Consider the following 13,792-nt stretch of genomic DNA (forward strand, 5'->3'; position numbering starts at 1 on the left):
ATTGAAATGGTTGTGAAATTCCGAACATATTTTAATGAGGAGCTCGTGACAAAGTGCCGGCAGATATTGACTGATCGAGGTTAAGCATTGAAACTGCAATGCTATGTAATAGATGAACATTTACGTAAATTCATAATCATTTATTTATGGCACATCTATTTATATGGCTACGTTTTTCTTGTTAATGTACAGTACAATCTAGAAATAATTTTCAAGGCATTATAATTTTTGAAAAAAAGCAATAGATAGAAAATTTTATTTTTAGGAAAAGTTATTTTAAGCACAAGAGCGTTTACCGTGCTAAATATGTCTGAAGTCCTGTCTAAAGATCCCGAGAAATCCTATCATGCGGAAATAATCGTGGGTAGTTGCTACTCTCCATTCTACTTTTAATAAACAAACAAGAATAGAAATAGAATAAAATCAGTCTTCTTGATTTTGTTCTGAAAATAACCTCAACAATATGCTTACGCCTGGATACTGTGCCTAACGGCGTAGTGGGTTTGTCACAGTTATGAGTCAATTTTGTGAAACACTAGCGCTCTACCACTATCGACCATCGACAAACGGCTAGCTTTCCATTAATTTTGTATGAAAATCGAATCAGTGCCTCTAGTGGGCGTCGCAGAAACTATTTTTGCAATACATTTAAAATGTCAAATTCTCGATACTCGTTAGAACTGACTGAAGAAAATCGCGCTACTGAACTAGTAACATATGATTAACACTATTCATATTTTTAACAGAAAGGGTAGTAGTGTAGTGGACTGTAACAACGTGATCACGTGAGTTGTCGTCTGTTGATCGTAACTACTAGAATAAAGTTGGCACCGTTGTGTAAACTCTGTTTTATGTTAAAGTTGGACAGCATTGCCGGTCGACAACAAACTGCGTTTGCCAACTAGACTTTTAGTAAAAGAGCATTCTTTTAGAAGAATGTTGGCGAAATGGCGACACTTCTGTTACACATTCAACTCGGCTCTTGAGCTAGAGTTTAGGACATATTGAGTGTTAAGACTGCCAGTGAATTTATCGACTTTTACTTAAAACAAAAACAATGTATTTCATAACCGACAATGAGACGGTGATGTTAGGAACATAGATAAGTTGATATTAGGAACGTAGATAGAGTGACGATGTGGAAAAAATATGATGGGAACTCAAGAACTGGTGCCTGATTCTCTACTACTATCGAGTATCGACCACCGGCTAGATATCGAGAAATCGATCGATTGTCGTAGTGACAATTTTTGCGATGGCTGCGATTAAAGAGAATCGCGCTACTGAAGATTGAAACTAGTGGCGTATTTAACCACCTACTATTAAAAGCTCACATCCTGCAGTAGAATAAAACGGTAGATTGATGGTGATGATACAAAACTATGTGAGTACCATTAACGGTGGCTGGCTCACGAAGATCGATTGAGTATGTGCCCTAAGTCTCGCTAACACGTCGTCTGCAACAAAGCTTCCCAGACCTTCTACAGCAACAAGTTAAAAATATCTTACGCGTCATCCTCCCTGAACGGTCCAAGGAGATCCCATGTGCATTATTAACAAGCATCTTTGCAGACTATACCTTATGATATAATAATATATGTGACAGGTTATGTACGCAGAACGGAAACGGAAGTTATCCCGCCCTTTACCCACTTCCGGAGCTGGACCGTCTGCTTCCTGCTTTTGAAACTCAACTCTCGAACAGATCATACTAAGAGCACGTAGTTCTAGTATGAAGTGCCGCTATAAATCAATTTAGCCGATTTCACCCCACATTTTACGAGAGCATTTGGTGTTATGTCCGGAACATTAATAAAACTGAACATGTTGTGTTACAACATAGTTTTAATTTATTCATTGTAAGTTTAATGGTCAACCTACTATCAAATCCGTTAATACTGCCCGAAATTTTTCGACATAGCTTAGCGACTATTATCTTAATTGACAATACCGCCTTTTCTTTTGATTTGACTTCGAAGCATGGAGACGCTCAACTCAAGTGCTTCTAGGCTACCCGTCTATAGAATATCTGCGCAGAGATAGCTAAACCCACTAGATTGTTTACCGACCGGTGAACGCAACTATGTGTGAGTTCCACATAGTTAAAGTAATAGCACAAAATTGTAAAATTACAGACATTCGTAATACTTTACCCATCTGTGGACAGAACATTAATTCTGCAACTCCAAAAAAACAGAATGAAACCAAGGCACAAAGTTTCTAGCAAAGGAACAAAAGCTTTTTAGAGTTGTCAAATTAGTTCATCCCTTTGAAAGTGACGTAAAATTAGTCGGAATATTTAGATCGCCCATCTTACTTTAACGACAAGTGCGGAAACTAATTTGACACCACTGAAAATTTTCCGACTTTTCCCTGTGGTCTTGATGAGCAAACTGAGAAACTTAGGTGTAGGTGAAGTATTTATTAACATTTTAAATCGCGTCAGATAATTTTAGGTTTAAGATAGGAAGATACCTATTACATTAAATACGGTATTTTACTGGATCAACTGAAAATTACTTGCAATAGTAGATTCATCCAAAATGCTGAAACAACATTTAAAACGAATAAAATTGTAAAGTATCTTGACAATTTTATCGTTTTGAATGTTGAAATTAAATTTATAATGGACTGAAACATTTTATTAAGCAAACATTTTATGTCGACGGAAATACGACAAAGTGACGCCACTAGGTCATATTTTCTGTACAAAAATGTGTTATTGACGTTTAATAAAGAGTAGTTATTTGACTGGTAGCAGAATACCGTATTAAACTAGATAATAAAAATGAACCCTAACATTTAAAAAAATGTGCCAAAATAACACAATCTAATCAGTTTCCATGTAAATGGACATATTAAGTAAAACAGACTATCGTTTTAGCGACTTACGTGCACCAATCAATTGTAAGTAGAGTTGCCAAATGGCCGGGATTGTCCGGGAATTTGCGTATTGATCCGTGTCCAGTAATTTTACTTTCCTGTCCTAGAATGAAGAAATACTAGTTTTTACAAAGTACCTTTTTCATTTTTTTGGTCACTCCTACTAAGCATAGTCTCGGACCAGAATCGAAATATCCAGGAAATTATCAGCCTGGATGTGGCAACCCAAATTGTATGTGAAGTCTGTATCGTCAATTATAAATCACCAATACTAAATTTAGGCATTACGTACTTACGGCTCCATACTTACCATTAAATATTCCTTAATATTAATCCAAGAACTCGTCTCCAACTAGTTGTAATTCATCGGCGATTCAATACTTAAAGTGTGACACATGGCAACATGATCATAAAGCGCCTGTCTTGCATACTAATACCAATGTTACCTTCAAGTAACTATGGCACCCGACGCATCGGCGTATGTGACAATTATTTTGAGTAGGAACATTTCCGCTAGTGCAAATATTAGTAATGTGTATTAATAAATGTACTGTTTACCGTTATTTTATTGCATTTGAAACGTTTATGCACGCATAATATGTGTAAAAGCTTTTTGAGGTGTAATAAATGATTATACTATAGGTACATAATAATATGTTGCAGTCAAAACTCTTAACCAGTCAAAAGTACATTTGACTATAAGTTTTAGTCAATAATACTTGTTATTGTTTATATATATACACGATTTATATAGATTATATTATAATTAACAGTTTTGTGTATCTCTAAAATAAAATAACGGTGTTAATTCCGAATTTTATACGTGTTTCCCTGCCGCGAATCTCGCATACAAGATTCTCAACTAAGTTGTTGACTATAGCGGCGAAAACTGCGAAGAGCAATCGCAATGATTTAGCCACTATATAAGATGAAACCATGAACAGTATTAATCCTAAATCTTTTATAGTTAAACAATAAAATATTTGATGTCTGCTACTTCGTAAGAACTGTAAAGAAGAAGTAACGTTCTAACAATGTCAAGACTTTAATAAGTATTTCTTCTGACTCAGAACAATTATAAACTAATACTCAGCCTACAATACGCAAACTTCAAATTACACTATAACTCAAACTGAGCAAAATTAATAACAGTTCAAATTATCCCAGACAAACGACTTCAAGATTGAGCACTAGATTTCACTACACGTACCAGATATGTTCTGAGTTATTAACAACTAATCTTTATGTATAACGTAAATCAATTTCAGTCAACTAACTTGTTAGATTGTTCCTTTATAACTGACATGATGATGATGTAGATTCTTATAGCCAGTTTCGCTCACCGATCGGTACACGATATATGGGCCAAGCAACGCTTAGCGTGGTCATTCTGTAGAAGGGTGACCGTATAGTGCTAAACAGACTTAGCGGCTCGAGCTTTAGAGGGCACGTAAAGTCGGTTTCAGTTGTTATCAAAAATTAGATAATAGTCGATAAGCCATGTCATGGCTTGATGAACTATTTGACCAGGTTCATGATGGTGATCATTTAATAAAATATAATAAAAATGAAAAATACTGCGACAATAGGGTATAATAACAGTCTTGTATAAATATTAATATAGCAGGTACTACCTTTATAATTATAGAATGTCTAGACGTCTATTCTTACATTTCTTGAAACAGAAAAGTTTTAATGAATTACTTGCAAATGATCTTTGAAGTTCGCCGCTTTCATTCTGTCGAATAACTTCGCTTTTCTCTTTTCATTTTCCACAAAGACACTACATATTAAGAACAGGAAAAATACTGATATAATGTATTATTTAGGTACATACCTTTAATTTCGAATGAATAGACTAATGGCTAAGCTAACAGTTTATGAACAAGTCCCAGAAATAATGCCAGGTCACCAATCTGCTAAACATTGTGACAGCAAATGTGTGAAAAAACGACTGCCTGATGAAAACTGCAACTGTCAAGATTCCGACTATTTTTTTTTTTATATTACTTGCTGTGGTTACATGTTATTCAATCTTTGTTTATGTTTTCTGTTTGTATGTTTGTAAAAGTCTCAAGGAAGGCCTCCAACTAGATGGTCGGAGGACATTGTTTAGGGCCGAAATGGATGAGACAAGCGCAAGACCGTATAAAGTGCTGAGGGATAGGCCTATACTCAACAGTGGGTGCAAACGGGCTGATTAGATAGAAAAGTTTCCGCGACACAAGAACATTTTTTAATGCGGGAGTTGTCTTTTTAAAAGAGAAATAGAACTACTTATTTATTATTATTACTTTTGCGTGTTTAATATATAAGTAATAGAATACGGGAACTAACGCAAACACAAATTTTGCCTTGTAATGACTCATCTACCCCTCCGTTAGATGTTAAGAGGTAGGTACTGGAACCGGGCCCGAAGCTTGTTTAAATTAACAATTATAATATGTACTTTAAAAATAATTATTATTATACAGTTTCCCGAGTACACCAGCTCTAAACATGAACAGCAAAAGTTTCATTAAAATCTCGGCATTAATTTTTCAGTGACGAGCGCGCGAGTAGTTAAAAATGTTATTTTAATTTACACCCGCTTCTAGTTTCACACCAGTACACCGGGATTATTTTTTTCACAAATGTTTTCAGCGCGCTGAAGAAAATTTCCACAATATTATGAGCTCTGTGACTGGCTTGTGGATTTTATAGAGAATTCTATTATAAACAAGAACAATGTTGGGAGTACTGTCAAAGTGTAGGTGGAAAGGTATACTTGTAATTAGACTTAGGTACTCGAGTCACAGAAAAACTAAAAATATAAGTGATGTTATCAATGCAAAGTACCGTCTAACCTATCTTCGTATAAAATTAGAAAATAATGTAACAGTGCGGCGTTTAGTTTCTGCAAATCAAAAACAATTCCAAATATTGAAAATACTAGAAAAACATTGTATCTCTAGGAAAACGATTTAAACAATGTTAACAGGACGGTATTTACGTATTTTTACTGAGCACAACGAACTAACATAAATAGCTCGTAATTCTTGTTCCTAACCGTTCCAAGCACTGAGTATTTGCGATAAAAAATATATTTAAAAAATTCCCTGCTAGTTCCGCAAACGGAGAAGTTTTCGTTAAATCACTGCACAATTTAAATATTCTGGTTTAGGAATTCGCGACGCTCGAGTGACTGTAACTACTTTATACCGTACTTCTGGTATTTCTTCTTTAGAATGATAGAACTTTACTTTTTACATAAAGTTAGCCAATGCTTAATTTAATAAAGTACGCGCGCTGCATTAACTTATTAACGTAGCAACAACAAGCGAGCACAAAGAGCTTCAAAGAATACACTAAGTGTATTAAAATATCATTAACAACATGACGTTGTTGAATGTGCAGCAAAAAATATAGACTGAAAGCAAGTTCACAGTGGTGAACATTTGGTGTTTTTGTTTCACGATACAGGGGGTCAATACTAAATGCAATGACGATGACATAACATGCATTTATTTGTTTAGAGCCTCGAAATAATACAAATTCACTTACACATGGCTTAATCTTATAAATATTTAAAGAAAAAAAAAGTTCTGCACAAGGTTCAAAGGACACAATCCGGGAAAGTTTCAAGTGACTACCCTAACTAATACAAGGTCGGATGCTGTCAGTGTCCTAAAACTAGCGTGTCAGCGAAATATCTCCGTCCATTCTTGTTATATCATCCTCTATCGTACGCGGTCGTACGTAATATGCTTTGTTTTGATACAACATGAACCGTTTTCCTTATAAACTTCTAAGGGATTTTTGACTTGCATGAATGTATAATATTACGATATTGCGAAACTTTAAGTGGAGTGGGAACCAAAGCATGTCTTCAATCTTAGTTTCGCTATTACAGTTTTATTTTTAAAGATTCATGAATAAACCGATAAAGTTTCGGCTTTATCATAACAAATATAAAAAAATAACTAGGCCTATTAAATATTCTTTCCGAAACTTCGTATAGCAATTTTCATCCCAACGATAAAATCTGAATTTGCGAAGATCATATTTTGTACACAGTCTGCCCGAACTTTACCTACCTTCTACCTCGATTAACGTTTTGAAGGTACCTACTTTAAGTAGACGTCCGGCCATTTATATTATGGTACTTAAAAGCCATCGCACTTTAAAATAAAGTTTCAATGAGGTTATAAAGTATACATCAAATATTCTAAACGTGATTGAATGACAATCTCACAACACAATTACTCCGACATTTTATGCAGATACATGTTATAATGACAAAAGCAAACAAGTCCGCCCAACAGAGCGTAACAATACTGAACAATTATGTTCAATGCAAACAATATGGCACCCACCACAAACATTATTTGTACAACGAATAATAACAATTGATTAGCCTATCAGCGTCAATTGCACGTGGCCCTCGGACAATAGATTCGCCGTGAATACACATCATTAGGAAAATTATTACTCAAGTATTTTAATAAAATGTATTTCTATAACTTTCGCCGTTTAAACATTAAAATCGAATGATCAATATTATCTTAATTAATATTTGGACATCAATCATTACTTTACAATATCAATCATGATTACGACTTCAGTAGTTTAAGCCTCAAGGGATTTAAGAAATAATTAAGATAATTATAGAAACATTGGATTAGGGGAAGGATCGATTATTACTTTGGCTTAGATTATAAATCTATAACTGATTTGTTTTGTTCATAATGATTTTGTATACGTCTGTGCAAGAAAATACGCTAGACGACATTTTATTTAAAGACATTTGTCATTTATCTACTACAAAAATAATCCTTTTGACAGATTTATCTTAAGCTTAAGCGATCTATAAATATTTTAATATCAAACATTAAACCCAAAGATATCCTGGTTGGGGCTTAAAACAAATAGTGTAATCTCCACGTTCATTGTAATCCGAAGGCGAAACAAAGAAACAGCAGGGCAATATAATCACTTTAAATACTTTGGGAGAAAACGGTTATAATAATAATCGCGGAGAAATAAAGGGCCTGTGTCAACACGGCTCATTCAGCTTACTTATCACTGCTAGACAAAAGCTGGCGCCCAACTAGTTCAAAGCTTTGCGGCAACTTATTCAATGGCGTTAAACACGCTTTTAGTCTACAAATGTACATTTCAGTCAGAATTCTTTGGGAAAGGACCGCTAATGGAGTAATGTTCTAATATCTAATCTATTAATGGGGAATGAAGTTATGGCTGAATTTGATTTAGCGTTCATTACAAAGTTTTATAATGAGAACAATAGGATCGAATACTATTTTGAAGTTTAACTCGAACTTACTGTAGCTGTATTGAAAATGTTGAACCATGCACTCAGTTTTCCTTTTATTCTAGATTGATAAAACATATCCGGACGGATTTTTAGCTACCAATTTTTTTGTACTGTGGGTAACATAGTGGATATGAAATTGTTGTAGAGTGCGGTTTTTTATTATAATCAACAAAGACTTTTTGACCTAAAAAAAACCTTTTTCTGTACACTTTATTGCATATAACTACTAGATAGCCAGCAGCATGTTTTTAATATTTTTAGTTTTTTGCTTCATACATACATAAAATCACGACTTCTTTCATTAGGGGTAGACAAAAACCGGAGAATGCTGCTTCATACTTGCGAAATGCCGTCACTAAATTTGAAAAATAATAGTAGAACATGTGATTATAATATTGTATAGTAGCAGATCTTCGCAATGTCACTCGCGTGAAAAATGTACATTAGTTTATACTATTTCATATCTTTCCAAACTTTCTCGTGCTTTAACTAAAAAGTAGCTATAGCTCTAGTCGTTCTCGAGTTTTCCGCAACACATTTGGCGATTCATTTTTATTTATATAGATTTAACCTACGACAACTAAAGGCGCCTGTTCGGAATAAAATCGAGGCATCTCCCCCGAGTATGGTACAAAGGTGACAAATTAAGTGGCGCATTGACGTTCGACCTCGCTATGGGATTACGAGTTCGGTTCCTATGTAGGTCACATACTTATTTGTATGAGAAATGTGTGTACATGTGGCATATTCTGTGGTAGATCATAGATTTATATTGAAATCTGAATCTCTCATTACACAATGAAGGCCGTGAATGACCAGTTCGCAGTATTCAACATAGAGAAACTCACTTGATGAAAGCCTCAATGTATCTACTATGGCCGGATTCAATTGTTCAGTACCATAATAATCCTCCAGTAAAGTACTTCTAAATAATCATTTCGGATTCAAGGAAACTCGAATTAGAGTGAAATTCACTCTTGGTTAGTATAACTAAGTAGTTAATCAAAATTACGACGTGTAATGGATTCCTTGAAATTATGGACATGCTAAATGCAAGCGTACAGCTCTATAGCATAATATTGTAACCGTTTCCAAGTAAAGGTTTCGTGCTAGCGGACTAAACTCGAACATAACTCGATTCAAAAACAAAATATGTAGATTTTAAACATGCACACATCTGGTATAAATAATAGGCCGCATTAACCAATAAATAAACATTGAATACGAGTATAATATTAACAAAATTATTCGATAAATCAGTTCGAGTACTTACATATTTTACTTGAGTAGGAAAACAACGCTATTATTAAAAAGGGAAATCGAAATAAGTTGTCCTTTATCGTCCCTTTTCTCTGTACATTAAAAAGGAAGAAAGGGAATCAAAATTGCTATTGTTTACATTAACAATTTGCCTTTTTTACTGTACTTTATAGATCAAAATAATTATAAGCTATCTACGTATATATGAGGTGAATTTGTAAAACGAATACTCAATTGAACATTAGGTAAATGTGTTTAAGCGATTGAACCCCGTGTGATATAAAATAGAAAGTCTCGTAAAACGAATTAAGACTGATGGCCGAAGTTGAAGACCACTCACAACTTGTATTTTACAGAAACAAGGCGAGTTTCAGAGTAACTGTTGGTACGTGGGATTACGTATTCGATGTATTTGGCTAATATACGTGTGTATACGGCTGACGTGATTCTACGTGTACCGATGTGCCGAACCACACAGCAGTAATAGAATCATCCAATCCGTTGACCTATCTAGTGTAGACTTCGGTAAATCTAAGACTATATAACAATGAAAATACATACATAATAATATAAGCGTGGAGTAGTATTAAACATGAAAAATAATTTTAGTATCAAAACAGAGGGCTTTTTTTACTATTTTGAAAGAGTTTTAATTAAATGTAGGTACCACTTTTACTTACACTGACACTCGTCCCTTTATGTTGTATTAAGCGCTCCGCTCGCAGTTATTAACTAAAATGTGAAAGAAAGTAGTCAGTTTTAATATTTTTATAAAAGCTTGTTAAAAACTTTTTAACGATAACACACGCGATAGGGATGAAATAAAGAGCATAAAATAAATTTTCATTCATATTACAGTGTAGAGAGTTATAAAAAATAGATGTTTATAATATGTATACTGTTGACATTTATTAATGCTCTATAGCAAACGCAGTTTGACGCAGAATTTCACACATATTTGTTTGAAAATGTGGTTATTTAAAAATAAAAACTCACCGGCTAAGTAACGAGTGAACAAACGCCTTTGTGGAATTATTCCATGATGTTTAATGTGTGTTGAAAGGTGTCGATATGTCTAGTAGCCAGTTACGCTCACAAGAACGTGCCATGACACGAAAATAAAATGTATTTCTCTGCGTTGCCCCCAACATCTTTGTGCATTCTTTATGTTGTAACACAAGCAATGCAATTTAGCGCCAGTCAAAGAAAAATAAAAGAAATGCTGCACTGCGTATTTAGAAGTGTTTCTTTCCGCGAAAGAGACTTAAAAGATAGCAAAATATTTTTAACAAAAAGTCGTCGTTACACGAGACATTTGTTTTATTCGTTGTTAATGTTCACCTCTCTTCGCTCTCCAAATACATTTTAGGAAAGCCAAGTTAAATTGCTTGTAACTTGGTTTATTGGATAAAGTTTTAATAAGGTGAAACAATACTTCATCCGGACCGATAGACACTTATTTTGGAGAAGTCATGACATTTAGCCGGCTTTGTTCCGCAGAGGTTCAAAAAACTCTGTTGATTCCTCGAAAGCCTTGTTTTACCAGCTGACGGTAATTTCCGCACAAATATACCTAATGTAAACGAAAGCAAACCAGTAATGGACTAATTAATGGTCATCTACTTGTTATCGTACGAACAAGTGTTAGCTTTGCCTACATTAATTATACCAGACTCTACCAAAATTAAATATGTACGTACGTATAAATAGGTCGCCGTCGACGTAATAATGCTAAAAGAGACAAGTCTATTTTTGAAAAGGTTAAATAAATTCCCGTAACGACCTTTTCCATATTAAGTAAGACATATCGGAAAAAGTCCATGAAACGGCGAACGCGTAATCAATTGTTCGCAGGATGTATTCAAAATATTTATGGTTTACATGTATCATGCAGATACCGGGTACAATGTCGCTCGGGTAGAGCCGGGCGGTCACACAAAAATAAAATGCGTCATCACCAGACATACTGCTGATACAGCAAAAAAATCCGCTCATACGTGAACGTTATGGGATAAAAGGACAGCAAAATTTTGAGGCAACGTAAGCTGTATTTATATGCCACAAAGATAAATGTCGCGCTCGACTTGTTGTGGATTATCTCTACAAATTGTATAACAAAGAAACTAAACCGTTATTAGCGAGCATTTTACTCTATAATATTAGCGATACCGGGGAAACCGCAATGCATTTAGCATTGCGATTGCAAATATTACCTTATATCCCATGAGAACATCGAGACCGCAGTGAATTGCATGAATCCTTACATTCCGTTCGTCACTAGTCGCTACCGATGTACGTACAGACAACTTAAATCAATATTAAGCGTAGGTGCTGACCGGAAGAGCACATACTCGAAGATTTACTCTGAATTTCACAAGAATTGTTTGAGGAAAGTTATAATAGCGAGTCGACTGAAGGCAATCACCTTGAAGGCAAGAACAATTTCCTTTTGTCAAGCTCCGCAGTCAACAGAGATGTGATTTCACGCTCCGTTTACAAGACATATCAGTACAAGTGTGGTGCTTTAACATAACTAGTAATTTTATATAACGCACATCTCATCATTATATTTACTCAGGCATACGCTATCTCTCTCTGTTATTTTATATCATAGTAAAAAGAAAATTTGATGTGCCTGTTCGTTGGTTACGCAGCCATAGTTATCGGAACATAAAACTGACGCCGACTCCGCTGTCAACTTTTAAATTCGATTTATGTTTTACTATTTATCACCACACAGTGAATAAAATACATCAGTAAAGTTCATGAGATCATGATATTTTCAAAGTTTCAAATCAGCTAATATCATATATTTATACTTTGTCACTCCAGAATCCTTACCACTTACCGTTTCCTTTGCTATAAAGCTCATAATATATTTAAAAAATAATAATATGCAAGTAGTACAACGATCTACTTTAAGAAAAACTTTTACAAATTATCGAAACATGCTGGCCATTTTCATTAAAAAAACCACAGGAGGCCATTAAATTTTTTATTCCTTTTTTTAAAATAAATGGTGTTTTAACCTGAACTTTAGACCTAATGTGCCGGTGTGTAAGATATTCATATGTAACAAACTTATTTATAAAAATAAAAAGAAAATCAGGTAAGTTTGAATAAAAACGTAAAATTTTGATTTTAATAACTTCCATGCAGTAGTAATTTTTTTAAAGAATTGCGAATTGCTCTTGGATCGCTGGGACTTTTGCAAACATACAAACAACGGACACAAAGTACAACCAGACCTGAAACAATATTAACAACTATTTCTGAATCACACAAATAATAATTCTTCCGTGTGGGGATCGAACCCACGATCTCCCGATGCAATAGCAGTGGTGTACGTGGCCTTACTTAACCTTAAGCACTACGCCGCGGAGATCGTCAAGAAGAGAAAATAGAAAAGTGTGTAGGATTGATGCATAAAATAATAACCGAAACACACCATGGTGTAATCTAATAATTTAAAGTACTTAATCGATTTAAAGGAACCTTCGTTGCAAATGCCTTCGCATTGCGAATCACTTTTGGCTAAGCACAAACAGTGTTCGGCAATAGAAGCTTAAGGACTTGAAGAACGTTCCGATACGTATAGATGTAGCACAACGTCAGATAAGGATTAAGAGCACAGTTCGCCAGTCGAATACGATGCAGCTCAGTTATTACCTTTGGGGTTTAATTTCCACTGGCTTTACAGACGCCAACTTACTATTTACTTAGTGTAGTGGAATGACTCACCGAAACTCAAGCAAATTTAACATAACTTATTAAGTACTTAGCAGATCTAGATAAAATTATTTACGCGATATTAAAGTGAAATACATTTCGAAGTAAATAAATGAAGGATAGGGCGTAAGTACTTAGATTTGCGAGAGGTTTTTACCGATAATCACGTCTGTTTATATTCACGCACTAGCTAAACCGACCCTCTGTCGAATAGTTGTTTGTATTGTCCTTTGTCCTGAAAACTTGATGGGTACAAACGGGCTTTGTTTAATTTCCCCGCGAACGTCCATTTGAACACAACTGTTTATTTTAGGAAACCGAAAACGCTCCATCAAGCCCTAATAACACTAGTGAAATTCAATTGTCTGTTTCTATTAATTAATTGTCAATATTTGCCTTTAATTTGAAGCATAATTTACACACACCGTTATAAACCCCCGTCCCCCGGATTATCCATTAAAGATATATAATTTTGCGTGTACACGTATTCTCCTCGTATGTTTTATTTGAATATATATGTAACCTACACATACATCGTATCTTGCAATGCACACTATTCGCACGTAGCGGCAGACTGTTTCAAATAGTGGAGGGTTGTAAAATGTA

This window comes from Anticarsia gemmatalis, chromosome 6 (genome assembly GCF_050436995.1).
Source record: "Anticarsia gemmatalis isolate Benzon Research Colony breed Stoneville strain chromosome 6, ilAntGemm2 primary, whole genome shotgun sequence".
NCBI classification, from domain to species: Eukaryota; Metazoa; Arthropoda; class Insecta; order Lepidoptera; family Erebidae; genus Anticarsia; species Anticarsia gemmatalis.